General features: G+C 39.3%; 1 protein-coding gene across 4 annotated transcripts in view; it reads right to left on the bottom strand.

Moving 5' to 3' along the window:
• ZFAND3 (zinc finger AN1-type containing 3) overlaps nt 1-12,876 on the bottom strand; it is a 327,210-nt gene that overhangs the window by 249,197 nt on the left and 65,137 nt on the right. The window lies entirely within an intron of this gene.

The following is a 12,876-nucleotide window of genomic DNA, read 5'->3' on the forward strand; positions in this document are numbered from 1 at the left end:
CCATGTGGCCCAAACTTCAGGAGTCTCTAGTCTGCCTACATGTTTTATTTTTCTCTCTAGTACTAATCACAATGGGTTTATCATTATATACTCATTATTTACTACTGAACGTTTAATTACTTTATTCTTCTCTCACCACCACTTGCAACAAAAATAAAAGTCCTATGCAGAACTGTGTTTACCGCTGTATTTCCAAAGCATGGAACACTGCATGGAATAAGTCTGCTCAATGAGTTAATAATCCTATTATCACAGACACTACTAACAAACAGATTATCCAGTCCCTACAAAACACAAATGGAAGAAAAAAAATCACGGGAATAGTATATATACTCTGCTTAGGGAGTTAAATCAATTTAAGAGTAAAACTGCAAACATTCAATATTGCCTATTATTTGAGATTATAAATTTTACATTGACTTTCTAGATAAAAGGATTTTACGTAAACTCTTCTTGGAAGATTACTTTCCCCTGAGATTTTCCTGAAAACAGGTATCTTCTAAAAGCCTATCTAAGTGAGAAAATTTTAAATGGCAATGTGCATCTCAGAAGCACCAAAAAGGCACTCGGCTATGCAATTTATTCAGAACAAAGTATAAATACATTTTAAGTATCAAGGATAAGCATGGGAAGAAATCTTCACACATTTTCATTAAGAAATGAATTACAAGGTTTTCTGCAGCATTGTTTCAAGTAAATAAATGACTAAATAAATAGTTAAAATAAGACTGGAGGGGCCTTGTTCACCGAAACTTGGTCTCCCCATGTCGTTCTTTCTCTCACCTTCTGGCTGAATTTCCATCTGGAGGGTGGAGGCTCGTCAAGCCTACTAATTATGCCTGGGCTTCTAAGATCTGACCAGGGAGGCCTTAGTGTCTCCTCTCCTTCGAGAGAACGGGAGGATGCCTGCAGCCTAAGTAGGTGACGCAAATTCCTTATTTTGGAATTTTATTAGCTTTCCACGTAAACCAAGTTATTCAGCCTCTTTTCTTCACTTAATTTCCTCACTGAGCTATCCTTATTTAACCACTCTTTATATCTTTAATTAACATTTAAATAAGCTATTGTTTCCTGATAACCGACGCCATCCCCGCTTCGAATTCCCTGGATCCACCGGGGTTGGACCCCGGCAAGTGGCACCCGGAACAGGCTAATTCGAAGGATTCTTTGGCAGAACATTCAGAAGCTCGCAACTGAGCTGCATCTGGCTGTTTTAAGAAAAAAGGGGGGAGATGCTGGGAGCCAGCGTGAGGAACTCCGCCCGTGGCAAAGGTCATGAGGAAGCAGGCTCGGCATACGCAGAGGCGGGATCGAGCCTCAGGAGTCCCCCTGGAAATTCTCGAGCATCTACCCCCAAAACCAGAGTCTGCCTACTTTACTGCTTTGCGCTCTCACCTATACCTCCGACTTTACAGGGGGCTGTCCCCCACCACCTCTCTCTGAAAAAGACTTAACTTACAGCTCCAGTTAATAAAGTTCCTGGGCGTGCCAAGGGTGTTTCAACCTACAAACTCCTTTGGAAGTCCTCTAGCCTGCCTGAATAGGTTCTTCTGGCCACATGTGATTGTTCAGAGCCTCCCAACTGTGAGAGGCATGAGATGTTCCAAACTGTCTAAAAACAGATCCCTTTGAGCAGTTAAAAGATTGATTAGAAATTGTATTGGTGAAGGGTTTTTCACTTGTTGGGCCAATGTTTGCTGCTAAGTTTCCATATCCCTTACCTACTGTGTCCCTGAGAATGTATTGATTAATATAATTGGTGTACAGGAATGTAAGTAGTAGCTTTAATGTTTGTAACCTTGGACCCTTGAGTTAATTCTTTTCTTGTTATAGCCCACCACACCTTTGCCCTATAGGAATGCAACTTTATCTAATGCTTTCGGAGGGTGGCGCCTGACTTTTGAACAATCACCTTTAGAGAAAAATAAGTTTTCTGAAAAAAGGATCTTAAAATGTTTACAGGCCTCTGGGCCAGAAGATGATGTAAATCACCTAAACTTTTGCATATGATAAGTTTGAAGGAAGAAAGCCTGGCTTACTGCTAACTCTACCCCTTCCCCCATTATCCTCTATGCATAATTTAAGGTATAAAAACTACTTTGGAAAATAAAAGTGCGGGCCTTGTTCACCGAAAAAAATAATAATAATAAGACTAGAAAAAAACCTGAATATCAATGAAGAAACTAAAGTGTACTGTATTTCTTGAGACTAATGTGGAGCTATCCAAAAGAATGACATAATTCTATCCAGTGACATGGAACCATCTGTAAGATGCACCACAGGAAGTGGCACACACCCAAACACGTACTGTGTAAATGTGCCACTGGCAGGCTCTACACAATACGGAAGGATGCCCACCCCCCATCCAAAAACGCTGATAAGAAGCTGCCATAGGATAAAGGAACTGAACAAGGTTAAAATGATTTACTTCTCACCGTAAATCATTTGAAACTGTCTGAATTTTTATTATGTGAATATTAGTTTTCTTTTTTTCAAACGGAGGGGGAAACTGAGAATAAAATTAGAAAGAAATTTTACTCAAAATATGCAAAGATAATAGGCATTTATATGTCCATCAGGCATCAGGCATAATGGTTAAGATTAGATCAATTTCATTTGACTCGCTTATTTCAAGTATTAATTTACATACTTTAAATTATGTAAACCCACATACAGAGTCCACCTGCAATGTGGGAGACACAGGTTCAATCCCTGGGTCAGGAAGATCCCCTGGAAAAGGGAATGGCAAATCATTTCAGTATTCTTGCCTTGAGAACCCCATGAACAGTATGAAAAGGCAAAAGATATGACACTGAAAGAAGAACTCCACAGGTCAGTAGGTCCCCAATGTGCTACTGGAGAAGAGTGGAGACAAAACTCCAGAAAGAATGAAGAGGCTCAGCCAAAGTGAAAACAATACCCAGCTGTGGATGTGACTGGTGACGGAAGTAAAGTCCGATGCTGTAAAGAACAATATTGCTTAGGAACCTGGAATAGGACATTAGGTCCACGAATCAAGGTAAATTGGAAGTGGTCAAACAGGAGATGGCAAAAGTAAACACTGACATTTTAGGAATCAGTAAACTAAAATGGACTGCAATAGGCAAATTTAATTCAGATGACCACTACACTTCTACTATGGGCAAAAATAAATTAGGAGAAATGCAGTAGCCCTCACAATCAACAGAAGAGTCCGAAATGCAGTGCTTGGGTGCAATCTCAGAAACGACATGATGATCTCTGTTTCCAAGGCAAACCATTCAGTATCACAGTACCCCAAGTCTATGCCCCAACCATTAATGCCGAAGAAGCTGAAGTTGAATGGTTCTATGAAGACCTACAAGACCTCCTAGAACTAAGACCCCAAAAATGTCTTTCATCATAGGGGACTGGAATGTTAAGCAGGAAGTCAAGAGTTAACTGTAGTAACAGGCAAGTTTGGCCTTGGACTACAAAATGAAAAGACTAACAGAGTTTTGCCAAGAGAATGCCCTGGTCACAGCAAAAATCCTCTTCCAACAACACAAGAGATGACTCTACACATGGACATCACCAGATGTTTGATAACAAAATCAGACTGATTATATTCTTACCAGAAGCTCTATACAGTCAGCAAGAACAAGACCAGGAGCTGACTGTGGCTCAGATCATGAACTCCTTATTGCCAAATTCAGGCTTAAATTGAAGACAGTGGAAAAGTCCTACTGGTCTAGTGGAAAACCACCAGACCATTCAGGTATGACCTAAATCAAATCCCTTACAACTATACAGTGGAAGTGACAAATAAATTCAAAGGATTAGATCTGATAGAGTGCCTGAAGAACTATGGATGGAGGTTTATGACATTGTACAGGAGGCAGTGTTCAAGACCATCCCCAAAAAGGTTGTCTGAGGAGGTCTAAAAATAGCTGAGAAAAGAAGACAAGCGAAAGGCAAAGGAGGATTGCAACAAATAACAAGATAGCCTTCCTAAGTGATCAATGCAAAGAAATAGAGGAAAACAACAGAATGGGAAAGACTAGAAATCTCTTCAAGAAAATTAGAGATGCCAAGGGAACATTTCATGCAAAGATGGGCACAATAAAGGACAAAAATGGTATGGACCCCAGAGAAGCAGAAGATATTAACAGGTGGCAAGAATACACAGAACTATACAAAAAAAGACCTTCATGACCCAGATAACCACAATGGTGTGATCACTCACCTAGAGCCAGATGTCCTGGAGTGTGAAATCAAGTGGGCCTTAGGAAGCATCACGACAAACAAAGCTAGTGGAGGTGATGGAATTCCAGTTGAGCTATTCCAAATCCTGAAATATGATGCTGTGAAAGTGCTGCACTCAATATGTCAGCAAATTTGGAAAACTCAGCAGTGGCCACAGGACTGGAAAAGGTCAGTTTTCATTCCAATCCCAAAGAAAGGCAGTGCCAAAGAATGCTCAAACTACCACACAATTGCACTCATCTCACACGCTAAAAGTAATGCTTAAAATTCTCCAACCCAGGCTTCAACAATACGTGAACCGTGAACTTCCAGATGTTCAAGCTGGATTTAGAAAAGGCAGAGGAACCATAGATCAAATTGCCAACATCCACTGGATCATCGAAAAAGCAAGAGAATTCCAGAAAAATGTCTACTTCTCTTTACTGACTACGCTAAAGTCTTTCACTGTATGGATCACAACAAACTGTAGAAAATTCTTCAAGAGATGGGAATACCAGACCACCTGACCTGCCTCTTAAGAAATCTGTATGCAGGTCACGAAGCAACAGTTAGAACCAGACATGGAACAACAGACTGGTTCCAAATTGGAAAAGGAGTACATCAAAGCTGTATATGTCACCGCTTATTTAACTTATACACAGAGAACATAATGAGAAATGCCGGGTTGGACAAAGCACAAGCTGGAATCAAGATTGCCGGGAGAAATATCAATAACCTCAGATAAGCAGATGACACCACCCTTATGGCAGAAAGCAAAGAGGAACTAAAGAACCTCTTGATGAAAGTGAAAGAGGAGAGTGAAAAAGCTGGCTTGAAACTCAACATTCAAAAAAATAAGATCATGGCATCCAGTCCCATCACTCATGGCAAATAGATGGGGAAACAATAGAAACAGTGACAGACTTTCTTTTCTTGGGCTCCAAAATCACTGCAGATGGTGACTGCAGCCATGAAATTAAAAGACACTTGCTCCTTGGAAGAAAAGCTATGACCAACCTAGACAGCATATTGAAAAGCAAAGACATTACTTTGCCAGCAAAGGTCCATCTAGTTAAAGCTATGGTTTTTCCAGTAGTCATGTATGGATGTGAGAGTTAGACCATAAAGAAAGCTGGGTGAGGAAGAACTGAAGCTTTTGAACTGTGGTGTTGGAGAAGACTCTTGAGAGTCCCTTGGACTACAAGGAGATCCAACCAGTCCTCCTAAAGGAAACAGTTCTGAATATTCATTGGAAGGACTGATACTGAAGCTGAAACGCCAATCCTTTGGCCACCTGATGCAAAGAATGGACTCAGTGGAAAAGACTGCTGGGAAAGACTGAAGATAGGAGGAGAAAGGGATGACAGAGGATGAGATCATTGGATGGCATCACCAACTCAAGGGACACTGAGTTTGAGCAAGCTCTGGGAGTTGGTGATGGACCGGGAAGCCTGGCTTGTTGCAGTCCATGGGGTCACAAAAAGTCAGACTCAACTGAGTGACTGAACTGAAGAGATACACGTTAAATAAAGTTGAATGCAAGTTGGTAACTGCTGGAGCTACATCATGGGTGTGTGCGTGTGCTGTCATGTCTGACTCTTTGCAACCCCACAGACTGTAGCCCACCAGGCTCCTCTGTCCATGGGATCCTCCAGGCAAGACTAATAGAGCAGGTTGCTATTTTCCTACTCCAGGAGATCTTCCTGATCCAAGTATCAAACCCACATCTCTTTCATCTCCTGCCTTGGTAGGCAGATTCTTAAACACTGTGCCACCTGGGAAACCCTACATCACAATTACAAAGGTGATTTATAATTCTATTCTTATTTTTTGCATTTTCCCATATTAAAATGCAAAAATATTAAAAAAAAAAAAAAATGAGATGAGCCATAGGCTGAAAGAAAATGTTTGCAAAAGACATATTAATAAATCTGATATTTAAGATATATATTTCTATATCTGATAAAGAACTATTATTCAAAATACACAAAGAACATTATATGTAATTAGGGAAATGCAATTACAGTGACAGTAAGACCCCATTACCATATCTACTACAATGGCTAAAATCCAGAACACAGACAACACCAAATGCTGGCAAGCTGTGGAGCATCAGGGCTGGTGAGACTGCAACAAGGCACAGTCACTCTAGAAGACACTACGGCAGATTCTTGAAACGCCTACCTCACTTCATATATACAGATTAAATTCAGGTGGACTACAACTCAACTATAAAAGGCAAAACAGCATGGCTCCTAAATGGTTAATCTAAGAAAAGTGTTTTCATGTGCTCTGAAGATTTCTCAGAATGCCCAAAGCACTAACCATACAGAATTAATGCACTGGTATACATCCAAGTTAAGAACATCTCATCACTGAAAGACCCAACCAAATAAAAAATTAAACTACAAATTAAGAAAACCTATCTGTAGCACACATAAGTTAGTACTAATATGCATAATGTATAAGAACTCCAACAAATCAATGAGAAAAAGACAAACCAAAAACAAAAGGGACAAGGGCCAAGAAAATATTTTTAAAATATGAAAAATAATGCCGTAATCAAGGAATTTTAAGTTAAAACTACAATAATATGAGAATATCAAGAGCATGGATAATTATTAAAAAGAACCACAATACGAAGTGTTGGTAAGAATGTGAAACAATCAGAAACTCATCTGTACACTTCTGAAAAAGTCATCTATTAAAATAGACAAGTATAGAAATCTATGTCTTAAACACTCCAAGTTATATACCCAGGAGAAACACATGCTCAGGTACACTGTAGGATATGTACACAAATGTTCACAGTGAACAACCCAAAGGTCTATCAACAGCAGAATGGATGAATATATTGGCACACTCCTAGAATGGAATAAAATATAGTAATGAAAATGGATGAATTAAAACTACACCCAGCAATGTGCATACATCTCCCAATACTGACCGAAAGAAGTCAGACTTGAGCTGGGGTACAAAGTGCCTCTAGGATGCAGAGGGACCCTATTTTGTGTTCTGGGCAGCGGGCACACAGGAATTCACTATGTGACAGTTCACTGAGATGCACCCATCAGTGGTGTACAATTTTACACACGTATGCTATGTACATTTAATTTTACACGCACAAAAAAATGAAAGCTGAAGATAAACAAAACACAGTATATCCATAAAATGGAATAGCTGGCCACAAAAATGCATGTCATTATACGGACAGACTCTGTGAACAGTGTATTAAGTGAAAGAGGCCAGTCACAAAAGCCCCTGCTTCATCTTATTTCATTTCTATGAACTATCCAGAAGAAGAAAATCTGTAGAGGCAGAAAGCAGATTAGTGGTTGCTGAGGGCTGGGAGGGAAGGGGGAAGGCTGGGTTGCTAGGGAGGTGACAGCTAACGCACACGCAGTCTGCTCTGCGGAGATGAAAATGTCTGCTTGGTTACTGTACCCTCTCTGGCTGCTCTCCAGATGCTGACAAAGGAAGCTCTGACAGTTTCTGCTTGCTTTCCAGTGCTTCTGCAGAGGGACAATCACTCAAAGCTGCCTGCTCTGCCATTTGACCAAAGTTACTCCTAGGTTTACATTTAAGGTATTACGGTGGTTACTTTTAAGGTTCTATGGTGGGAGGAACTATCAAAATAGTTTAAACTGTTTCAAACAAAAAACTGAATTTAGAATAACTTCTGCTATTCTATATGGTGATGCTTATACTCTCGGATTATCAACAACTCAAGAATACCATGACTATGCATATCTTAAACTGGTAAATGATACTGCTTTGCAAATGATCAAAAATTAATCTGATAGTGTTCCTTCGGCCATACTTCTGGTGCTTTGGGTACCTTTTAACTATCTGATTACTCCATGAAACTCACTATTAATGATAATAATACATGTCAACTACATTTATGAAATCTTTTATTAGAGTATTCATAATCTAATCCATCCCACACAAAAAGCCAATGAGAGAATGTAACAGAATAGATGTTACAGAAAAGGCAACCATCTCTCAAATAGGGAAATGCCTTCTTCACACCATGTAAGTAAGTGGGCTTCCCTGGTGGCTCAGTGGTAAAGAATCCACCTGTAATGCAGGAGACCAGGAGACACTGGTTCAATCCCTGAGTCGGAAAAATCCCCTCAAGGAGGGCATGGCAATCCACTCCAGTATTCATGCCTGCAGGATCACATGGACAGAGGAGCCTGGCAGGCTACAGTCCACAGGATCAAAAAGTCGGACACAAATGAAGCGACAGAGGATGCACATCATGTAAGTAGTCAATAACAGAGTCAGAAGGAGAACCAAGAGTTCCTGGCTCTTAGACTCATGGTCTTCAAACGCAGAACATATTCATTAAACAGCTGTTAACTGGGAACATATGTATAACTCATATGCATAAAGTTCTCACTCAAAATTATTCATTATTATGACTCCAGAAAAGCAAAGCTTGTATGTGTTTAGCTGGGATAAGAATACAGAAGGAACTAAAGCGATTCTTGCTATATAATGAGCAGCTACAGCTAGCAGGTACAAGTTATTTTTTTTAATTCCTGTTTCTGTCTTATCTAAAAATAAGAATGAGTGCTAAATGCAAGCAGTAACATAACAAATTACAAAGCCTGGTTGTTCAAATGAAGTATCATGAGAGGTATCCTAAAGATGATGAATGGAACATGTATTAACATGCCAAATCTTTTCACTTTGCTAACACAACTTCACAAGTAATCAGAAAAAAAAAATCATCAAAATAAATCACTGCTTAAAATATATACTGTGAAGCTTCTAAAAATGAAATATATACTTGAAAACAATACAAATAATTATACAATAAAGGTTAGATCAACAAACAAAAATACATTTTCTATTATTTCGATTCTTGTTGGTTACTGAATCATACTCAAATCAAACACACTCTAGGCAGTAGTTAAGTATTTTACAGCAGCAATGCCCATAGCAAATTCCAGACTCACCAAGAGGGCCCCATAAGCCAGTATCAAGGACACTGGGTCTCAGAGGCATTTATTACCTTCCTCTCACCTTCCTATGCCTTTGTTAACTATAACACAACAAGTAAGCTATTAAATTCAATGCCTGACTCTCAGGCTGACCTCTCTCTCCTCAGAGTGGCAGATACTACTAGTAGCATACCCAATCATACCTCCTTCTCCTAACTCACAACATCTGCTTTTTTCCCCTGTGGCCCCAGCCATAGGACCAGGGGAGAAATCAAGACTGGTTTAGGACTGTATGGCATCCATTGCTCCTCTCTGCCAACAACTGGTGTAGATGTGGCTATGTAACTCAGTTCTGGCAAATGAGACATAAAGGAAGTTTCTGGAGGTGGGAGGTGGCAGAGGAGTTAACTTGGAAAAGCTTTATTCTCTAATTATATAAAAGACAAAGAAGAAGGAGAAATTCCTTTTTTCTCTTCCTCCTTCATTGCTTCTTCAAATGTCTCCATGTGAAGGGGGATCCCTGCGGCTACAGTAGGCATTTTATAACCGTAGTGGTTAGGACAAGCACACTGCAGAGCTGCTGACTCTACCCTGGAACCACTGACTCCAGACTGCTTAAGTGAAGTAACAAATGTCTGTGCATTTAAGCCCACTACTCAAAGGGTGGTCCACAGATTACCATCAGACTACAAAGTGTGTGTTACTAGCCCACAATGAGAAAAGTACAGAAGTTGAGAGCAAGCTTTCAGAAACTTTTTAGCAATTTTAATTCTCCCAATTTTACGAAATATAGCTCTGCAATAAATTGAAATTTTGAAGAAAAATAAAACTGGCCCATCACATAGTGGAAAAACATTTCTTTAAGTCATTTCTTTGGGGTATTAAGTCACTAGGGGCCAAAAACATTGGGAGACTTAGCATTATCCAAGAGAAAGTAGTCTATACAAGTCCTCTTATATTCTCACACATTTTAAAAGCAGTTCAGTTCAGTTCCTCAGTTGTGTCTGACTCTTTGCGACCCATGGACTGCAGCACAGCAGGGTTCCCTGTCCATAACCAACTCCCAGAGTTTACTCAAACTCATCTCCATTGAGTCGGTGATGCCATCCAACTATCTTCATCCTCTATTATCCCCTTCTTCTCCCGCCTTCAATCTTTCCCAGCATCAGGGTCTTTTCAAGTGAGTCAGTTCTTGCCATCAGGTGGCCAAAGTATTGGAGTTTCAACTTCAACATCAGTCCTTCCAATGAATATTCAGGACTGATCTCCTTTAGGATGGACTGGTTGGATCTCCTTGCAGTCCAAGGACTCTCAAGAATCTTCTCCAGCACCACAGTTCAAAAGCATCAACTCTTCGGTGCTCAGCTTTCTTTATAGTACAACTTTCACATCCATACATGACTACTGGAAAAAACCATTGCTTTGACTAGATGGACCTTTGCTGGCAAAGTAATGTGTCTGCTTTTCAATATGCTGTCTAGGTTGGTCATAACTTTTCTTTCAAAGAGCAAGCATCTTTTAATTTCATGGCTGCAGTCACCATCTGCTGTGATTTTGGAGCCCAAAAAAATAAAGTCTGTCACTGTTTCCACTGTTTCGCCATCTATTTGCCATGAAGTGATGTGATGTAAAGTGATGCCATGAAGGAGTACGTCAAGGCTGTATATCGTCACCCTGCTTATTTAACTTACATGCCGAGTACATCATGAGAAATGCTGGACTGGATGAAGCACAAGCTGGAATCAAGATCGCTGGGAGAAATATCAATAACCTCAGATATGCAGATGACACCACACTCATGGCAGAAAGTGAAGAACAAAAGAGCCTCTTGATAAAAGTGAAAGAGGAGAGTGAAAAAGTTGGCTTAAAACTCAACATTCAGAAAACGAAGATCATGGCATCTGGTCCCATCACTTCATTTTAAAAGCAACCTTTCTGCAAATAAAACTTACCAAGTGAAATTAAACAAAAATAGAAATGAACATGATCTGGAGAATAGCACTTTGGTCTCTCATCTAATCATAATTTCTAAGAATCCTAGAGCACTGTGCAAAAGGGAAGTCATGTAAGAAAATTCAATGCACATACAATCCAAATGACATGAAAAAACTAATCTCTAAAAGAATAAAGCATAAATGATTGAATCATTATGCATTCCTACTGATGCCATAATTATGCAGCTACATTTCAGATGTTAATTCTCTTTAGAATATAATATTATCTGACTTCATTAAACTAGTCCAGAGCTCAGCTGAGCTGATCAATTACAGGTTCAGAGACTGAGCTATGTGACATTCAAACTTGCCAGTCAGTCTTGTTTTAAAAAAAAGTTAATGCACAATGGAAAATTTTTTTTACTCATCTATTACAACTTTTCCAAATCACAATCTACAAAAATTTTTAATCATACTCTGAGATAAAACAGCTGCACATATGAAAAATTTATAGCTGGAGACTTAGGAAACTAGTTTATACCAGGAAGGTGTAACACCATTAATAAAATAACTTATGGTTCCACCCTACAGTCTTTTTCCGTTAAATAAACCAGGAAAACAGGTTTCCCAGGTGGCACTAGTGATAAAGAATCCACCTGCCAATGCAGGAGACACAAGAGATGGTTCGATCCCTGGTTCTGGAAGATCCCCTGGAGTAGGAAATGGCACCCGACTCCAGTATTCTTGTCTGGAAAATTCCATGGGCAGAGAAGCCTGGTGAGCTACATACAGTCCATGGGGCTGCAAAAGAGGTGGACGTGACTGGGTGAATGAGCACACAGTGCACACACTGGAAAACACACAGGAAGAAGAGTCTGTGAATGCCTCTTAGGAAAGTCAAAAATGATGAGAGAACATAAAAGTAGAAATCTCAGCCCAAAGAAAAGCCCAACTGTACATGAGATGGTATGACTTTATGATGCTTTGTCAAGGCCATTTGTTTTTCAAAAGGCTATATATTAATTTCGCAAAAAATATGCCAGATTCTGTAATCAATAGCTAATAGAGCTTGTCCTGAAATTATGGGTATATAAACAAACATCTTAACAGCCTTAGATTAACTCAATGATTAAATGCTTAATACTAAACAAGGCAACCATATTTTTGGCAACAATTATGGAATCTGCACCTAGTACCAAATAGATAGCAATCTACACAGAAACAAAACTAAATCACAACTGTACATTCAAACTGCCTTGGACTTGAACTATCAACAAGATACTCTTTCCCACTCCAAGGGTGGGGGTGTAATCCACATAGAAGTGAATATTTATCTTGTAGAAAAACGTTAGAATAAAGATCTCACACTCATCAGGCACATATGAAGCATATTACAGCGATGGCAGGAGCAGTGGGAAGATAAACACACACAGCTAGGAGCAATATATGAAGACTTTATAAAAGCAGAAACTGCAAAAATACTGTCAAAGTCAGCTTTATACATGTTGTAATTGTGCATAAAACTGGCAAATGTAAGTTATTTACTAATATTTCAAAACACATAGAATAGCATGCACAGTTTTATTTAAGGCTTTTAATGTTATTAAAATTGAGAGGGAGTCTAAACCACAGACAAGATTCTTTCACCAGAGAGTACAATTTAAGGGTTTTTTGTTTTCTTTTTACCACAAGTTCATTCCCAACACCATACATTCCAATTTGGTTATCACTTTCTCATAATATACACTGAGGTTAACTTGTTTAAAAGATAGATTATTTCTTTTAAT

Source organism: Bubalus bubalis, chromosome 2 (assembly GCF_019923935.1).
Source record: "Bubalus bubalis isolate 160015118507 breed Murrah chromosome 2, NDDB_SH_1, whole genome shotgun sequence".
NCBI classification, from domain to species: domain Eukaryota; kingdom Metazoa; phylum Chordata; class Mammalia; order Artiodactyla; family Bovidae; genus Bubalus; species Bubalus bubalis.